This window comes from Papaver somniferum, chromosome 1 (assembly GCF_003573695.1).
Source record: "Papaver somniferum cultivar HN1 chromosome 1, ASM357369v1, whole genome shotgun sequence".
Lineage (NCBI taxonomy): Eukaryota > Viridiplantae > Streptophyta > Magnoliopsida > Ranunculales > Papaveraceae > Papaver > Papaver somniferum.
This window is the reverse complement of record NC_039358.1, coordinates 232922378-232943692: the sequence shown is the minus strand read 5'-3', so window position 1 is coordinate 232943692 and position 21315 is coordinate 232922378.

Here is a 21315-nt window from a genome sequence, read left to right as displayed (position 1 = left end):
TAGAGATGGTGGATCAAAACGCACTACATCTGTATAACAAGGTAACGACATGAATACCAGACTAAAGTATACGTAGAGAGACATCGAATGTGGAACATGCGGATGGCCAAATACTTATAGAACGAAATCTTTGCGATCTCTCCCATCATTCCATGTTACTTTTAATGTGCAGTCAAAAATGACTGAAACAAACCAGAACATTAAAAAGGGAAACAGACTTGACAAAATTTTCACCGTACACCGTTGGTAATGGATAGTGGATCAAAAACAGGCGTAAAACTAGATGAAGCAACAATGAGAGAAGCTTTTGCATACAAACAACCGAAACAAGAGTAAGACACGTGAAAGCCGGCTGTGGGAAAAGAGAAAATATTTCGATCTGAGAAGGTCCCATCGTAGATTGGATCGGTTAAGCCAACGATTGTCCATGGTGAAACTATTAAAGAGAAAAGAAGATTAGGGTTTGTAATCACCGGTGATGTAGAAAAGGTGTTTCGTAGTGTACGAGTTTTGGTATCTACTTGTGTGCCACAAAGTAATACCGAAAAAATTTCACAATCCAAAAATTATATTGGTTTATTTTTCTTAAGTGGGCCAGAAGCTCAAGGGAGGGAGCTTGATTCGGCTTTTAACCAGAATAGAGGAAAATCACCTGAAATCATATTATTTATTTATTTATTAATGACGGGAATTAGAGGAATCATTAGAGAAGTACTATAAGGATGAGTTGCAACTAATTAATTATTCAAAATGGGCAATAAATACGAAACAAAATGTAATCGCTTCTAATAAAGAAAGACTAAACAAAATTTGTAAGATGAAATATTAGTATTAATATGGATAATTAATCCTCGTAACATTCCATTAATCAGTACCAAACAGTGAAAATAGAATTTCATAACTTTATGCCCCAACATTTGGACGACCCGCACGTGTAGGGGCGAAATATCGCACAAGACAAATAAGGCGAAAAGCAATCACGTGAGGAAGGCCAACTTCATCAAGGAAGTGCGAAGAAACAATCTCAAGCACGAACATGCAATAATTACTAGAAGACAAATTGAAGAGGAAGGAATCGGTAAGTATAGTTCGCATGTGAGTCTTGGTTGTCTTATACTGTGTAAACCATATTGTAAAGGAGAGATTAATTTTAGGAGAGACATTTTGTATGAGAGAAATCAGTAGAGAGGGAGAGAGAGAACACATACACCAAAAAAACATCTCCTTCTTCTTCCTTTTCATCCATCACCACCACTTAGAGTTAGAGTTCCATGTAACCATTTAAGGGAGTCTCCAGGTAAATTTAATGTAGCTTCATACTCATAGTAATCATCATTTTAATGTAACTTTTATCTTCATTTTCATGTTCATTAAGTTTAGATCTAGAAATCATCATATGGGTGTAGTTATAGGAAAACTCGTAACTACATTTTGGCACTAGAAACAGGGAGGATAATCCTCCCTGTAACTTGGTGATTCAAAAAATTTCTCACAAAACCAGTTACTGTGGGTACTTCATTGGATTTTTGAGTTCAGTCAACAAAACACGTTTTGGAGTTTTAGATATTTGAAAAGAGAGAAGATTTTGGTTGCTATGGTGAAAGAACCAAGGAAGATTTTCTGAGATGATTTTTGCCCTTTTACTTCTTGTTTCACCGTTAAGAACAACAATCTCTGAGCTAAAAGGAAAATCTCAAAAGTTTCTCCATACAAGTCATAGCTTTTTCTTCTCAAAATCCTGACCTTTTCCTTCAAAACCTTGATTCAAAATCAGTTTTTACAGATTTGTAATCAATCAGTCTTGCTTTACAAACCTATGTGAAAGATTCAGGAACTACTGCCAACTTCTGTACTGATTTAGGGTTCATCTTTCTCTCAAATTCTGATTACTGATGTTCATAGGAGCAGCGATTTCGCATTAACTTATCAGCAGTAGCATTAGTTTAGCTCGTATGCTACATCAATTCGTAGGGAGACAGATAACATCCATCTTGGGTCACCTGTAACAATTCAATTTGCGAAGAAGATGCAATAGTTATTCTTGATTTATCATCGTATAAAAATATATAAGAAGAACAAAGGTAAAAGGAAGGAGATCTAACGCGAAGATCAAATTTGGATCCAAACCAATAGTCAGGGATACAAAGATTTTCTGCAAATACACCATCCAGGCGAAAATAAAGATAATTAATAAAGGGAAAGTCACTTTTATTAAAGGGAAAGCTAATTTAGTCTATGATATTTGACTTCCGGTCAACATTGGGTGGATCCAATAATAAGCCCTCCCTTATGGAATTTTTTTCATTTTTGAGCTTAACTTCCTTTATCATCCCCTCTCTATTGCTATGTTAGTAAACTAATATACTCCCTCCGTTTTTAAAAAATAGACAAGTTTGGTTTTCACAAAAATTAAGAAAACCAATCATTGTAGCCATTTTTTCAGGTTTTTTCCTAAACTATCTTTTGGTCCCCACTCATTTGTAGCAAACAACAAGCATGATGGCTCCACTTAGATTGTTTCTAGACCAGCTTCTAATCCTTCGAAAGGGAATTCGTTACAATTTGAGCAAACCCCTTTGGAATCAATCCGAGTTAAAGCAAGTTGAATCGAGGCGAGGGAAGCTCAGCGGAGCTTTGATACCCAAAACCTCACCGATCCAATGCGGCGCAGTCACGCATTCAACTCGCAGTAACCGTCAAGAACTTCAAGGTGTGCTTAAAAGAGTAACCAATATTTTTCGAATGATTGTCCTGTTAAGCTCGATACCCTATAGGTCTCTTTCTAGTCCAAATTTTAGGCTTAGGTTCGCTTTAGGTTTCGTTTTCCTAAGGCGGGCAAGAAGGGAGCGGTGATGAAATCCGAACCCTTATCTTATATGGTCCAGTCCTTGCCCTTTACTAGGAATATAAAAACAGTCCGGTTCGTCCTCAAACAATTAGCACCTTAAGGAGTCCAGTAACCCGCTTGCAGGAGATTCGCGGGTGTTTAGAATTTTACCTCCCGTGCCAGACGGGCGAAGAACCGCTGAAGTCGACTCGGGCCACGACTCCTATGCCGTGTGCGAACCCGAGGGGCCGAGACGATATTGTAATCGTCGTCCTTCCCTGCAAACAGTTTATATTTAAGGGTACCCTTCCGTAGGGTATAAAAAATAAAAATAAAATGTCCCAAAATTAATGTCCAAAGTCCATAAAAAAAATACAAAAGAAAAGAAAGTCTAATAAAAAAAAATTACAAAAAAAATGTCTCTCTTTTTTTTCTCTCTTTTTATCAAAATAAATAAATAAAATTCTTCTTCTTTCGCTCCTTTAGCTTTGCTTTTCGCTCCCAAACTTTAAGTAAATCACCACAAGCTTTGGCAAATTTATCTCTCGCTCCAACTTCAAAAATCTGCAAGGAAACAAAAAAAACCAAAAACGTAAAGAAGAACAAAAATAATAAAAATCTAAAAAAAAAATGCTAACTAAACACAGGTCCCCGGCAGCGGCGCCAAAAATTTGATAGTTTTCAAATAGTGATTGTAGATAGTGGTAAAAGGGGTTCTTTTCGAACTTGTGAAGGTAACTTTTTTTTTTTGATTTAATAAAAATAAAGCAAATTAATTTTCAAAGAGTGATGTCAAGATTTAAAATGGACTAAGGCTCCGGATTCTCTATTACTTCAAGTTGATTGGTTACAAAAATATTTCATAATTATTATCTAGCTCTTTTTCCATTAAATCACTTATTAATCTATAAGGTGTCCAAATATTAAATTGTAATCCTTAAGCATGATTTATCAAAGAATTAATTCTAAGCATAAAACATCAAACTGATTCACAACTAATTAAGAAAACCATTTTTATCTCTTTTTTTATTGATCCAAGTGAATTAAATAAAATAAATAATTAAGAAATTATAAAAAGAATTTACCAATCAATCATGAGTGAATAGATCCTCCATTGCCTCAATCACCAAGAATTTAGCTGCTCATAATGTTGGAAAACCTCTCAAAATATTTCATTGATGCTCAAAAGTGTTTTACAATGAAGAGAAAGACAAGAAAATGATGTAAAACAGAATTTTGCGACCCACAGAAGGCGTCCAGAATCAACGACAAAGCTGAAGTGTTGTTGTCGTTGAAGAACTACGACCCACAGGTGACAGTCGATGTCACTGTTGATAAACGACGGCTTTGGAGAGTCTGTTCTTCACGTTCTTCCTCCTCGCAGCAGCAGCAGCAACAATCAATGGTATCTTCCTCGTTTCGGCTCTGAACTCTCTCCTCTTTCTCTCTAAACTTTTCTAACCCTTCTTATGACTCGAAACAACACTTATATAGCTATCAAACCCCCAAAAATCTCGAGTGAATCCGACTTCTTCTTTCTTCTCTCTTCTCTGCGCTGTTGAGAGAATATCTCTCCTGTCATCTCCCTGTACGCGTTTGTTAGCTATAAACTTTCCCCAAGACTCTCCCAGGACTTGAATAATACTATAGAGAGTCTATCCAGCGTGAGACTCGCCCAAAACTCTCTCAAAAAATCTTTGAAACTTCAACAGAAAGTACGTGTCCCTGTTTGGACTTCGTGTGATTTTTCCGACTTATCCAGCCCAATTGGCTGGGGCTAGACGATTTAAACAGGCCCCTTATGTCTTGTAGAGTCCATACATACCAAATACACCCATTGAATCGCTCTAAAACAGCTCCAAGATCGAACACAAAATCTGCCAGTTCTTGCATGCATTTTCCCGCCATTTTTTTTAGTTTGAAACTATGAAGATGACCTCCCCTTATCCAGTTCTGGTGTCCCTTTAGCAGCTGCTTGGAAATGGGTCACCCCTTAGTAATTAGGTTACCCCTTATCCAAAGTGAGAGTCCGTATAGTAATTTTCTCCCACGAGCGCAAAAACCACTTTTTTAGCCAATTTCGCCGCAAAAGCTTATTTCTCCAGAAATACCTACAGGGACATAAAAAGCCATAATAAGTACAAAAATGGGTACTAACACAATATACAATTGGGTTATATTAGACACATAAATGCGTCTATCAAATACCCCCAAACTTATTATTTGCTAGTCCCGAGCAAATCAAAACTACAAAATAAAATCCTAACTCACTGTCGCAGGCATCGTCGATTGCATTTAGCATATGCAATAAGCCTTTAAACCCCTAGGTGGCCCTAGTGGCCGAGTTATAGTCTCGGGAGGGCTTACCAGAGATACACCCACAAAACCTGTACTCCAGACCTTAGCTATCTACGCAGAACCTTGGAAGGCACTAAAGAATCTCCTTGGTTGGCATACTTATTGACTACAGGAAGAAGTACCCTGATGCGAAATTCCAATTGCTGTACACGAGTTTGCACTCAAGCATACTAAAATTCATATAAAGTGACAGAGCTCTACTCAGATAGTTGCACTATGGACATCATATTCGGAGTCAAAACTAATCACATGGATAGATCAAGAAGATGGATATAGAAAAACATAGATGGTTTTGATGTTTACTAAGTGAACGGCGTTTCCCATATCTGTCTGAAGGCCTCCGCCAAAATGAACCTATCCTAATGGATTGAGATACTAGTCTGACTAATATCAACACACTGGCATATACAAGGGTACCAGTGGTCGATAACCTAACTCTAGGTCAACACAACTGGCATATACAAGGGTACCAGTGGTCGACTTTATTGAATTTATTCCTTTTGGTCAAATGGTCTGGTCTCAATTTCTTTTTTTTTTTTTTTTTTTTTTTTTTTTGGTAACTACCATTTTTTTTCATCTTTTTTTTTTTTTTCATCTCTTTTTCTTTTTCAACTTTTTTTTTTTTTTTCATGGTATCTCAATCACTCTAATTCACCCTAGCATTGGTAACAACTTGAATCGTGGGCCCCACCTATCACTTAGAGAAACATAGTTTAAAAACAAAATAAAATAAAAATAGAAGTGAAAAGGACTCAACGAGATATGGTGAAACTATCATGTTATTTCTAACACCTGAGCTCTGTGCTTTTATGAATAGACTCTTTAGATGTTTCCATCTAATCAGATTGGTTCCTCAAACTCCTACAATCAAAATGCTTCCATCCACTTAGATTAGTTAGTGCAATCCTCAATAGGCATAAATTTCTAGGCTCTGGAGTTTATTTATTTATTGCAACTAAAAGCTAACAAAAAGTTTCTTCCCCACCCCCAAACTTAAATCTAACATTGTCCTCAATGTTTCTCATGAAAGAACAGTACCAAGAATATAAGTAACATGAGGAAATAGTAAAGAGAGAGTTCGGAAAGATAGTACCTGAGTGAAGTGAAACCAAAAACTGAATAGAAATTATACAACATACAAATCACCTCGATGGTCAATCAAGGGTAAACAGGGTCCTCCAGAGGGACCTCCTCAACATCACTGTAGGAAAAGGCTCTAAAAAGGGCTTCAATCGCTGACCGTTAACCTTTGAAGAACTACTACCATCCAGTGTCTCGATTCAACAGCTCCATGAGGAAAAACAGTACGGACCACAAAAGGACCGGTCCACCGAGAGCGCAGTTTCCCGGGGAATAGATGCAAACGAGTGTCATACAGAAGAACTTTTTGACCTGGAGAAAATGACTTCCGTAATATGTATCATGCACAAGTTTCATTTTGTTCTTATACTCCTTCGCACTATCGTAAGCATCTATACGAATCTCGTCCAACTCATTGAGCTGGAGTTTCCTATGGGCTCCTGCCTTGTCAAGTGAAAAATTTAGCTGCTTAACAGCCCAATAAGCTCTGTGTTCTAACTCAACAGGTAAGTGACATGCCTTGCCATAAACAAGCCGATAAGGCGACATTCCAATGGGGGTCTTAAACGCAGTACGGTAAGCCCATAAGGCATCAGTAAGCCTAGACGACCAGTCTTTCCGATTAGGATTAACTGTTTTCTCTAATATACGTTTTATCTCCCTATTGGAAACCTCTACCTGACCACTAGTCTGTGGATGATACGGGGTAGCTATCTTATGTGTAATACCATATTTCTTCATCAGAAGTCTAAAAGTCCCATTACAAAAGTGCGACCCTCCATCACTAATTATAGCTCGCGGTGTACCAAAACGTGTAAGTATATTATTTTTCAAGAACTCAATCACAACCCTATGGTCATTGGTTTTACACGCAACCGCCTCAATCCACTTAGAGACATAGTCTACGGCGACAGGATGTATAGGTTACCAAAAGAATTAGGAAACGGACCCATAAAGTCAATACCCCACACATCAAAGACCTCAACAATTAAAATAGGGTTCAAGGGCATCATGTTCCTACGGGAAATGGTTCCTAATTTCTGGCATCGTTCACAAGTAACGCAGTAACTGTGGGAGTCTTTAAACAACGAAGGCCAATAGAATCCACACTGCAATATCTTAGCAGCAGTTTTCTTAGCACTAAAGTGACCCCCACAAGCATGATCATGACAAAAGGAAATAATACTGGACTGGTCACTCTCAGGTATACATCTCCTAATAATCTGGTCTGGGCAATACTTAAACAAATAAGGATCATCCCAAAAGAAGTGCTTAACCTCAGCTAAAAATCTAGAACGATCTTGTTTACCCCAATGTTGGGGCATTCGACCAGTAACAAGATAGTTCACTATATTCGCATACCAAGGTAATGGGTAACAAGAACAATTGTTCATCAGGAAAGCTATCCCTTATAGGAAGGGAATCATCTGGGGAACTAACAACTAGCCTAGACAAGTGATCTGCTACAACATTTTCGGCACCCTTTTTGTCTCTAATGTCTGGAGAAAACTCTTGCAACAACAGAATCCACCTAATCAATCTAGGTTTAGTATCCTTCTTAGACAAAAGATATTTTAAAGCAGCATGATCAGTATATATGATGATCTTAGAACCTAAGAGATAGGGTCTAAACTTGTCTAAGGCAAACACAATGGCTAATAGTTCCTTCTCGGTAGTGGTATAGTTCAACTGGGCATCATTCAGAGTTTTGCTAGCATAGTAAATCACATGAAGTAACTTATTTTCTCGCTGACCTAGCACAACACCAATAGCATAATCTGAAGCATCACACATGATCTCAAAGGGTAGGTTCCAGTTGGGTGCCTGGACTATGGGGGCGGTAGTGAGTAATGACTTAAGCTTCTCAAAAGCCTCTAAACAAGCATCATCAAAAACAAACTTAACATCTTTTGCAAGCAAATTGCAAAGAGGTCTAGACATCAAGCTAAAATCCTTAATGAAACGACGATAAAAACCAGCATGTCCTAAGAATGACCTAATATCTCTTACGGTTTTTGGGACCGGTAAAGTTTTAATAAGGTCAACTTTTGCTCTATCCACCTCTATACCCTTTGAAGATACAATATGCCCTAGAACAATTCCTGAACGAACCATAAAGTGACATTTCTCCCAATTAAGCACTAAATTCTTTTCCTTACACCTAGTCAAAACTAATGACAAATGATGCAAGCACTCATCGAAAGACGAACCAAACACTGAAAAATCATCCATAAAGACCTCTAAGAACCGTTCTACCATGTCAGAAAATATGCTCATCATGCAACGCTGAAAAGTCGCAGGGGCATTACATAGCCCGAAAGGCATGCGTCTATACGCAAAGGTACCAAAGGGACAGGTAAAAGTGGTTTTCTCCTGGTCTTCTGGGGCAATAACGATCTGATTATATCCAGAGTAGCCATCTAAAAAGCAGTAGTGACTATGTCCAGCTAATCTCTCTAGCATCTGGTCATGAAGGGAAGGGGAAAGTGGTCCTTCCTAGTGACCTTGTTCAATTTCCTATAGTCAATACAAACACGCCAACCCGTGGTCATTCGGGTCGGGATTAACTCATTGTTATTATTCTGGACTACAGTAATACCAGATTTCTTGGGAACAACCTGAACGGGGCTGACCCACTTACTGTCTGAAATAGGGTAGATAATTCCTGCATCTAATAGCTTAAGAACCTCAGTTCGAACTACTTCTTTCATATTGGGGTTTAGTCGACGTTGCATCTCCCTAGAAGGTTTGGTGTCTTCCTCTAAATAGATCTGATGCATACAAACAGTAGGACTTATACCCTTAATGTCTGCTATGGTCCACCCTAAAGCTTCTTGTTGTTTTGAATGACGGTTACTAGCCTACTTTCCTGATCTATATCCAAGTCGGAAGAAACAATCACAGGTAAAGTCTCAGACGGGCCTAAAAACACATACTTCAGGGTATCTGGCAATGGTTTTAGGTCCAACTTAGGAGGCTCTTCTAAAGAAGGAACTAGGGTAGACTTAGAAACTGGTAGTGGTTCGAACTTAGGTTTCCATCCATTACTAGTATCTAACAAAGGGGTTGAATCTAACAAAGCATTCACCTCATTAATTACATTATCATCATCAAAATCAATCCCAAAGTGAGCTAGGCATTTTTCTAATGGATCTTCTAACAAAGTGTTTGGTAATGACTCCTCGACTAATGTTCCTATCATGTTCACCTCTTCTACATTCGAGTCATCTAGTTCAGAGGGTAGCTTACTAATATTAAAAATATTCAGCTCAATAGTCATATTACCAAAAGACAAATTCATAATACCATTTCGACAGTTAATGATCGCATTGGATGTAGCTAAAAACGGGCGACCTAAAATCACTGGTATTTGGTTCTCTGGGTCAGGGACAGGTTGGGTATCTAGATAACAAAATCCACTGGATAAATAAACTTGTCAACCTCTATGAGAACATCCTCGATCACACCACGAGGAATTTAACGGACCTATCAGCTAACTGAAGTGTTATCTGGGTAGGTTTCATCTCACCAAGTCCTAGCTTAAGGTACACATGATATGGAAGTAAATTCACACTGGCTCCTAAGTCAAGCAAAGCTTTCTCAACACGGTACTTACCTATTGTACAAGCAATGGTAGGGGACCCTGGGTCTTTATACTTAGGAGTAGTGGTATTCTGAATAATAGAACTCACATGACTAGCTATGAAGGCTTTCTTCTGGACACTGAGCTTACGCTTTCGCGTACACAAGTCCTTAAGGAACTTGGCATAAGAGGGAATCTGCCTAATTGCATCTAATAATGGAAGGTTGATATTAACCTGCTTAAAAACCTCCAATATCATTAAAGTTGGACTCCCTCTTAGTCGGAACTAGCAGCTGGGGAATGGGGCTCTGGGAACAAAGCCGGGCTCAACAGGACCCTCATTGGTCTCCTTGGAGACTCTATCAGTCTCCTCATTTTCTGGCTCAGCAGGGTGAACTACAGCATGTTCACTATCAGGCATGGCAACCTTGTTGTCAACTTTCTTTCCACTCCTAAGGGTTGTGACAGCATTCACATGATTGTACGATTTCTCTCCTTTTGGGTTGGGATCAGTACGACTAGGGAACCTTCCATCTTCTCTCTCACTTATGAACTTAGCTATTTGTCCTACTTGAAGTTCTAATTTGGCAAGACTCTGGGAATTATTCTTCAATTCTTGCCTAGTTTCTTGTTGAAAGCTCATGTGGTTCTTTGTTAGCATTTCATGGTTATTTGCTAACATAGTGAGAGTATCCTCTAAGGTAGAGATCTTTTTCTCGGAAGTGTTCTGAAACTGGGTTTGACCTGAAGAGTTCTTAAAACCAAAACCTGGGGGAGGCTGAGAATTGCTAGACTGGCCTTGACTCTGGCCTTTAGACCAAGAGAAATTAGGATGGTTTCTCCAACCAGGGTTGTAGGTTTCTGAGTATGGGTCAAACTTCTGACGGTTCTCAAACCTAGAGTTGTTATAGACAGCATGGGCTTGCTCTTCACTAACCTGACCTTCCCAAAACGAATTATCGGGCTCTATTCCACAACTAGAGACTTGAGAGGCTCTATTAGGTTCAACAAGGGACCTATTTTTAGTCTGACCCATTTCTAAAGCTTCTAACCTTCTGGATAAAGCAGCAAACTTAGCATCTGACGCAAAACTCGTATCTACCATATTGGTGCTACTTCTATTGACCAAGAGTCTTTTAGGGGGTTCAACACAAGATTCCCACTGTTGGGATTTTTCAGCGATAGCTCCTAAGAAGGCAAAAGCATCATCAGCATTTTTACTAGTGAACTCACCAGCGCACATAGACTCAACCATGGCTTTGGTCGAATAGTCTAAACCATCATAAATAATCTGTACAAGTTTCATATTATCAAATCCATGGTGAGGACACTGAGATAGGAGATCATTGAATCGCTCTAAAAACCTATAAAGAGACTCTCCCTCTTGTTGCACACTAGCACTAATTTTCTGCCTAACAGCTGCAGTTTTATGCTTAGGGTAGAATTTCATATAGAAGGCAGCGATAAGTTCCTGCCATGTTTCTATGGATTCAGACGGTAGGTTGTTAAGCCAGGTCTTGGCTTTATCTCTCAAAGAAAAGGGAAACATCTTAAGTTTCAAGACTTCAAGTAAGGTCTTTATTCTAATTGTCCCACAGATTTCCTCAAAGTCCCTAATATGGAAATAAGGGTTCTCATCATCTTTTCCTAAGAATATAGGGATCATCTGAAGAATACTAGGTTTTATCTCAAAATTAGCCGTAGTGGCTGGCAATTTAATGCATGAAGCTCGGTTGGTCCTAGTTGGGAACATGTAATCTTTCAAAGTTGCCATCGTTGGCACAACAGAAGTACTAGGGGTACTTTTATCACTCAGAGATAAATTCTCAAAACTGAAGTTTCCAAAAACAGGGCTCTCCAAAGAAGAGTCTTCGAGCTCCCTGCTTAAATCAGAAGAACTACTAGGTTTTTCGCTAATCAATCGACCTAGAGTATCTCTTTTCCAAGCCCTAACAAAATCGGGCATACACTAAAAAGAATTCAAAAAGAAATAAAAATCCTAACAGGAAGGTTCTAGCAATCACACAACAGGCTGACTCGACTTTACCACAGCAAACCTAAAGATTTCTAGCAAACAACAAGCATGATGGCTCCACTTAGATTGTTTCTAGACCAGCTTCTAATCCTTCGAAAGGGAATTCGTTACAATTTGAGCAAACCCCTCTGGAATCAATCCGAGTTAAAGCAAGTTGAATCGAGGCGAGGGAAGCTCAGTGGAGCTTTGATACCCAAAACCTCACCGATCCAATGCGGCGCAGTCACGCATTCAACTCGCAGTAACCGTCAAGAACTTCAAGGTGTGCTTAAAAGAGTAACCAATATTTTTCGAATGATTGTCCTGTTAAGCTCGATACCCTATAGGTCTTTCTAGTCCAAATTTTAGGCTTAGGTTCGCTTTAGGTTTCGTTTTCCTAAGGCGGGCAAGAAGGGAGCGGTGATGAAATCCGAACCCTTATCTTATATGGTCCAGTCCTTGCCCTTTACTAGGAATATAAAAACAGTCCGGTTCGTCCTCAAACAATTAGCACCTTAAGGAGTCCAGTAACCCGCTTGCAGGAGATTCGCGGGTGTTTAGAATTTTACCTCCCGTGCCAGACGGGCGAAGAACCGCTGAAGTCGACTCGGGCCACGACTCCTATGCCGTGTGCGAACCCGAGGGGCCGAGACGATATTGTAATCGTCGTCCTTCCCTGCAAACAGTTTATATTTAAGGGTACCCTTCCGTAGGGTATAAAAAATAAAAATAAAATGTCCCAAAATTAATGTCCAAAGTCCATAAAAAAAATACAAAAGAAAAGAAAGTCTAATAAAAAAAATTACAAAAAAATGTCTCTCTTTTTTTCTCTCTTTTTATCAAAATAAATAAATAAAATTCTTCTTCTTTCGCTCCTTTAGCTTTGCTTTTCGCTCCCAAACTTTAAGTAAATCACCACAAGCTTTGGCAAATTTATCTCTCTCTCCAACTTCAAAAATCTGCAAGGAAACAAAAAAAACCAAAAACGTAAAGAAGAACAAAAATAATAAAAATCTAAAAAAAAAAATGCTAACTAAACACAGGTCCCCGGCGCGGCGCCAAAAATTTGATAGTTTTCAAATAGTGATTGTAGATAGTGGTAAAAGGGGTTCTTTTCGAACTTGTGAAGGTAACTTTTTTTTTTTTGATTTAATAAAAATAAAGCAAATTAATTTTCAAAGAGTGATGTCAAGATTTAAAATGGACTAAGGCTCCGGATTCTCTATTACTTCAAGTTGATTGGTTACAAAAATATTTCATAATTATTATCTAGCTCTTTTTCCATTAAATCACTTATTAATCTATAAGGTGTCCAAATATTAAATTGTAATCCTTAAGCATGATTTATCAAAGAATTAATTCTAAGCATAAAACATCAAACTGATTCACAACTAATTAAGAAAACCATTTTTATCTCTTTTTTTATTGATCCAAGTGAATTAAATAAAATAAATAATTAAGAAATTATAAAAAGAATTTACCAATCAATCATGAGTGAATAGATCCTCCATTGCCTCAATCACCAAGAATTTAGCTGCTCATAATGTTGGAAAACCTCTCAAAATATTTCATTGATGCTCAAAAGTGTTTTACAATGAAGAGAAAGACAAGAAAATGATGTAAAACAGAATTTTGCGACCCACAGAAGGCGTCCAGAATCAACGACAAAGCTGAAGTGCTGTTGTCGTTGAAGAACTACGACCCACAGGTGACAGCCGATATCACTGTTGATAAACGACGGCTTTGGAGAGTCTGTTCTTCACGTTCTTCCTCCTCGCAGCAGCAGCAGCAACAATCAATGGTATCTTCCTCGTTTCGGCTCTGAACTCTCTCCTCTTTCTCTCTAAACTTTTCTAACCCTTCTTATGACTCGAAACAACACTTATATAGCTATCAAACCCCCAAAAATCTCGAGTGAATCCGACTTCTTCTTTCTTCTCTTTTCTCTGCGCTGTTGAGAGAATATCTCTCCTGTCATCTCCCTGTACGCGTTTGTTAGCTATAAACTTTCCCCAAGACTCTCCCAGGACTTGAATAATACTATAGAGAGTCTATCCAGCGTGAGACTCGCCCAAAACTCTCTCAAAAAATCTTTGAAACTTCAACAGAAAGTACGTGTCCCTGTTTGGACTTCGTGTGATTTTTCCGACTTATCCAGCCCAATTGGCTGGGTCTAGACGATTTAAACAGGCCCCTTATGTCTTGTAGAGTCCATACATACCAAATACACCCATTGAATCGCTCTAAAACAGCTCCAAGATCGAACACAAAATCTGCCAGTTCTTGCATGCATTTTCCCGCCATCTTTTTTAGTTTGAAACTATGAAGATGACCTCCCCTTATCCAGTTCTGGTGTCCCTTTAGCAGCTGCTTGGAAATGGGTCACCCCTTAGTAATTAGGTTACCCCTTATCCAAAGTGAGAGTCCGTATAGTAATTTTCTCCCACGAGCGCAAAAACCACTTTTTTAGCCAATTTCGCCGCAAAAGCTTATTTCTCCAGAAATACCTACAGGGACATAAAAAGCCATAATAAGTACAAAAATGGGTACTAACACAATATACAATTGGGTTATATTAGACACATAAATGCGTCTATCAGTTTGCAGACGGGCTTCTTTAACTCGATCAGCTCCGAGATTACGTGCCTTTATTGCATCCCAAATTTTCTTTGAAGTTTCATGTTCACCAACTTGTAGAGCGAAACATTCTGGTATTGCTTGAAAGAGTAATCCAATGGCAACATTGTTTTTGTCTGGGTCCAATGTACCAGGATCAATTGTTTTCCAAACTTTGTAGATTTTCATCAGTATCTTCATTCTCATGGCCCATACTGTGTAGTTTGTGGCGTTGAGGATTGGAACTTGTATTGATGGTGGCGTGAACTGTTTTACACCCACAATGGTGGTTTCGTTTTCCATGGCTCAGAAACCTCGCTCTGATACCAATTAATGGCAACTGCAAGATGAAACTTAGCTTATATAAAGACAACTCTCTTTATTAATGTTTTGAAAATCTCTCAAAACTAAACACAAGCTCTAATCTTGCTCCTATGATCAACCACAACTTTGGTGATCATATATATGTAGAACTATGAATTCCTTTTCCTAGTCCTATTACCTTATTACATGTCTTTCCTTTTCTTAGAACTAGATGACTTCTAATTCCCTTAGGATTACATCAATTTCCTAATCTTGTCCTAACCAGTTAGTGATTTCTATGTTGAAGTTTAACCAACATGGAGGAGGGATTTTATTATATTCACTTGAAACGGGGTGTTATCACTCTTCTTCTTTTGCGGAGAATTATCAAGATTCTCTTAAGAACAGTTTTCATGAGACAGAAGGATGGTTTTCAAACTACTACACCTGGATTCAACCAAACTGGTCCAAATCTACACAACAACAGCTCGACTAGGCCAAGCAGGAATGTAATATATTATTTATTTATTTCATTACTGTAGTTTAACCCAACTTGTTTGGGCCTCAAGGCTTGGCTTGGTTGTTGTTGCAATTCTTTATTGTAGCTTTGAGAGATGAAGTATCTAGCAATTGGAAAAAGTGCTTAGATGTTTCTGTTGCTGTCTTTTTCAAGAGGTGCCTATGTTGAAGTCTCTTCTACGAAGGGATGAGGGTCGAACTCATCGAACTTGTAGTCTTGCAGAGGTACACCAAACCATCGGGAAGCTATCTCTGTCGAGTGTCAATCACTTTGAACTTGGTAAAATATACATATCAACTGAATTGTGTTAGTTGTATGTCAGCATGTATATAATCATTCTTTCTTCATGCTCATCCTTACGTTGTTTATAATGAAGCTTTTATGAAGTTTATGCTTATAAATCTATGTTTTCATTATATGATTTGTTTTCACAAGTATTTATTCTGTTTGGATCATGTTACAACTACTATCATCCATGATTTCCATGTTCACTTTCTTTTAGTATGTAAATGCTCTTATGTCTCATGCAGTTGATCGACTAAATTTCTAGTAATCCATGAATTTCAGATCTCTTTTGAAAGATGGGATATTGGAGAAAATTGAAATGAAGACTTTTCAAATTTATATTCCAGGAATTATTGAATAATATATATATTCCAAGAATTATTGAATAATATTTTAAGTATGTCCGAGTCTCAGATGTTCCTCTTTAAAGCCTCCTATATTAACAACACTGGAAACTCAACATTGTCCGAGCGTCAATGAAGATAACTTAAATACGTCATCAATCATCATGACCTTCTCAAACATTAGGATTGGATGTCTTGTGAAGTTCACTTAACTCACGATTTCAGATCACTCATCACTGGTAATTTGATTTGATAAATAATCAGAGAACTTAGAAATAATACGAAGAATAATTAGGAAATTGAAGAAAAATTAGGAAAATAGACCAGTCTAAATGTGGATTCTATTTTGTTGTAATTTTGTTACACGAATTTTATACATGTGCAAATGTGATAACTTATCGGTCGGTATCTGGTTTACTGTTTTCATTGGTTGTCGTTACTAGGATCCATTTCATTTCCTCGTTGCCAATGTAATTGTTTATCTTAAGGCCAGGTTGTGATTAGATGAGATAGATATCCTCAAATTTATGCAAAGGTTGAGACAGAGTCAAAGTCAAGTCGCAGTAAATACATAAATTTACACTTTCAACTTTGAGTCAAAGTCAAGTCGCAATAAATACATAAAGTTACACTTTCAACTTTAAGTTTGAGTTGTCCGAGTAGAATCTTCTGTAAAATACTTTTCTGTTAAATTTTTTTATCATGAAAAGCATTAATGTCACTCCATAAGAAAACATGGCGAGATACAAACTAGTGTACTAAAGGGTGTCTAAAAGGTGTTAAAAGACCAAATTATTCCAAAAAAAAAATCATGCCGACTGAAATCCATCCAAAAAAATTTCAAAATCTTTTTCCAAAACTCTAACTACGAAATCAAATCGAAAAAAAATGGATTATACAGGTTTTGAGATTGGGTATGATTGTGTACCCAATCTCAAACATTGTATGATCCAAATTTTTATCAGCAATCGACATGGTTTTTTTTTGCCGACCTTACCGACCTGTATCAGTCGACATGCTTTTCAATATGCTTAAATAATCAACACAGTAGTCATACTTCGTTCTCTCCAAAACTAGATAAAGTATTTGATCATGGACTACTCATTGTTTGGTGTAAAAGATGTTCACAATCGATTGGAAGAATTTCTTTTCGGAATTCCAATATTTTTGAACTGCAGTCTGAGTTCCACTAGTCTGCGTAATATATGCATCAAAAATGACAAGCAATCCTCCAAATTGCTTTGCACATGATCCCTTAGTACTTCATAATAGGGATCAAATTAATCTAAGCATTTGGATGTTAGCTAGGGTTTGTTAATCCTTATGATAAAAAATATTTTTCACTAAGAGAAAAGCTTATTTTTAATCCACCCAACATTGATCCACGATCAAATAATTTAGACCGAAGTCAGCTTTTCCTCTCGTAAAAGTGGTTTTCCCCCTATCAATTATCAGATAAAACCAAAATATATTTTCAGAAAACCAAAGAGAGACAAAATAAGTGACGCGAGTCGTACCTTTGTTTCACGAACAGTTGCTTACACAGTTGGTGCAGGCCAAATAGTATGCTTACAAAGTTACACAGTTGGTGCAGAGCAAATAGTACGAATTGGGTGTCGCGTGATCGAATCCCAAGCTTTATTTTGTCTCGTGGTTTACAACTACAAAGGCGACAGCAAGAGTAAATAAAACGAATCTTACCTCTGCTTCACGAATTAGAGGCACCCCAGTTGGTCAGGAGTGTTTTATGCGAATTGAAGGTTGCGGGTTCAAGTCTTCTCTTCGCGTTTCTTTTTGCTGGGACAATAGTTTCTCATCATCGCAAATATCCACTGCCCGAACAATCGATACTTCTCGCACGTTATCAAAAACGATACTTATATTTCTCGCATGACATCAACAACGATACTTATATTTCTCGCATGGCGTCATTAAAAACTAAAAAATAAAAATAAAAAAATATAATAAAAGAAAATAAAAAAAAATTAAAAGAAAAAGAATTTAACTAAAAATATATAATAATTTTTTTTTAAAATAAATAAAAAAATTGAAAACAAATACGAATAAGGACACTTTTGTCATTAAACAAAATAATGGATAAGGGGCTTTTAAAATTACTATCTAATGACCCGTTTTTGTCTTTACATGGTATGCCCTAAAACAGGGTTCGAATTTATAGGGTGTAATTTGAGCCGGGTTCGATGGGAACCAACTCCATTTTAGAATGACTGATCAAACCAATCATTAATTAGATGCGCCTAGTGTACGAGTAATCTAGGATGAGTATGGTTCGAATTGAAAATCAGTCCATTCTGACCCATGGTCACGCCTAGTGTACGAGTAATCTAGGATGAGTATGATTCGAATTGAAACGCCTTATTGGCATCCAATCCAATATATGAGAGGGATTTTAAGTTAAGCATCCGCATCCGGTCCGGTGTTTAACGGATTTGCATTTAATAAATACACTAATAGACTGATTGAATACGGATGACTCAATAAATTTTATTTTCACAAATCCTATAATTAATAATCACAATAATGACGTAATAAATCATCATTAAAAATGCCAAAATTTAATATTTATCTGTTTTATTTCAAGCTTTCGATTTATGTCCCTAAGAATTCGTTAGAAATAGTGATGAAGAAATAAGATGAACATATAGTGGATCATATGTAATAATATTTCATATGCATATTTTACGAATGTTCCATATAACCAATGTAACGGGTGTAGGTGTTTGACGAGTTTTTATATTTAATATCCAAAAAAAATGTATCAGAAAAAAAAAGAACAACTATAAACTTAACGGATTTTTAGTTCCGTATCGAGTCTTTTATTGTATTGAATGGGTATTCCTTCACCAGAAAACGAATAGGTCGGTTCCATCCACGGATTCGACCACAAATACTCATTCGTAATTATGTTTTCGCCTTTTTGTTTTGTTTGTGTTGAAGCACGAGCCATGTAAGTTTATGAGATTGGATTTTGTCTAACAAATGAGTCTCTTTAGTCAACGAGGTCAAACACAAGGACAAGTACATTTTAAATTTTTTAAAGATGATTTTTTTCTTTTCTTTTATCTTGAGAATTTTGCTAATAATTTCTTGAGTAATTCTACGATCCAGTAAAATTTATCGGGGATTCTCCGGTATCTCACTCAAATTAGGGTGCCCCAGGGACCCACCACCCGGATTTATAAAGGGCCCAGTTTTGGTGTGAGACGTTGAAGAATCCAAGATAGATTCTCCGGTCAACAAATCATTTTTCATATGTTTTTGTCTTCTCACGTGATATATGGATATCGCCCTATGCGACTGAAACATTGGGAGAGGCAAGTAACGGGTACAGTAGTTGCTGAAACAGCCGGTGAGTGAGAAATTGATGTACATATAGATGTGTGAATGCAGGGGCGGAACAATTTTTTTAATTTACGAGCACTAAGGGTAATTCCAGTGGGATTAACAAACTCAAAGTTTATTCATTTTGATCCCACTATAGAATGAACAAACCAAAAAAATGGATGTTCAAATGAACAGATTTGTTCATTTGAACATTGAGTCTCCCCAACAGACGCGCGATTTAGGTAATAACGCACGTTATCCCAAATAACGCTGGCGTCAACATCGATGACGCCCGCGTTCTCAATGTTGTCGCGCGTTTTTAGTTAAAGCGCCAGTGACATTCCTAGAAACGCCAGCGTCATCCCCTATGTCGCCCCTCACATATTCTCTCTCCAAAACCTGATTATTATAATTATGGTTTATTTTTTTATTATTTATTTTATTAGTTAAATAATATGTGGGACCAAACTGTTATTAGTTTATATAAATAAAATCATTAATGGGACCCAACTCTTATTAGTTTATGTTAATAAAATCAATAGTGAGACCTTAGAATATCAGATTTGTTCATTTTACCTTGTTTCCCATAATGGAGAATGCATTTTGTTCATCCGCGTGGCTCAACAAATTCTTATTTTGTTCGTTGCCATGGGAACTGCTCTACGATAAAAATCAAAAAAAAAAATACGGATTTCACGAGCATCTTGCTAAACAGTTGACACAAAATGTCCTATTGTTAACGAACAGTGACGAAACATAAAATTTTCTATTGTTAAGATATATCCTGTGCGCCCCTGGCTGGAGCATTCTCTACCCCTGACATAAGCATTAAACTCAAAAAGGGTAGAGAAAAAAATGGGTGGGTGCCGTGCTGGGAGGATTTGCCACATCAAAAGTCAGTCCTCCAGTAAATTATGAGGTGGTGTATAGTAAGTAATTGTGTCAGATTGTAGGGCAAACGTGTCACACGGATTCAAAAAGGCAGTCAGAGAGAGATTGGAGATAAGTTTCTCAATCTCAAACTCAAAGAGGCGCCTCAGTTTCATCCCCTCGCAAAAGTTTTAGATTAGATGGAGAGAAAATAGAGATGAAAAGCACTTCCTAAGATCAGGCCTTGCAATTTCTGTAAGCTTATCAGAGAAATCAGTGTTTGCAACCAGATAGATGTGTAAATTAGATGCTGCTGCTGCTGAGATGGATTGCAATTTCAGATGCTTAGATTGTGATGTGGAATTGTTTACTCACTGTAATACTGTGATTCACTTGTGGTTTTATGGTAGTTTTGATTTTTGGGGTTGTATGTGTTTTAACCCTTCAACTGTAGAATACAAAAAATACATGCTGGGATGAGATTGAGAATTTGACTGTAAATGTGGGTCGCAGGGCGTCGCTTATGATGCTGAGATCTCCAACCAAATGGGACTCAGTTTTAAGATGGCTCAAGAAATAAATGATCTCCACCAGATTTGTGGTTTAAAAAGCAGTCTCAAGATGGCTCAAGAAAATCCTGCTTGTCTCGAAGTGTTCCATTATCATTAGCACATTCTTTAAAGTGTTCAAGTAATATGATGAGCAACACATTCACTGAAGAATACAAAAAGAAGGATGCCTGCTTTGCTTAAGAATAAGATGGCACACCCCTTTTACACACAGGAAGTCAAGCAGCCTTCCTTTGGTTGCGTTTTTTATGCTTTCTGCATTTGATTTTGATTTTTTGTTTGATAGATTTAGATGTTCAAATTGAAGTATAATTATCTAAGTTTATTAATTTATAGTTGTAAAAGGGGTCTCTGGAATAATGAAATGAATGTGCATTTTTTCTAGTCTGTCTTCTGAGAACTGGGTGTTGTATATTTGATCCCAGGATGCACTAGCAATGTTTAAAAAGAGCCACTTATAGTTTGGTATAAGTGAAAGTTCTGTATAACGCATTTTGAAAGTTGTACATGATGCAGGTCTTCAATTGGTTGTAGTCCCAAACCCATGCATGGTTGTGAAGAAACCATGGGATAAGAACTCACAGAAATACATGCTTCAGGC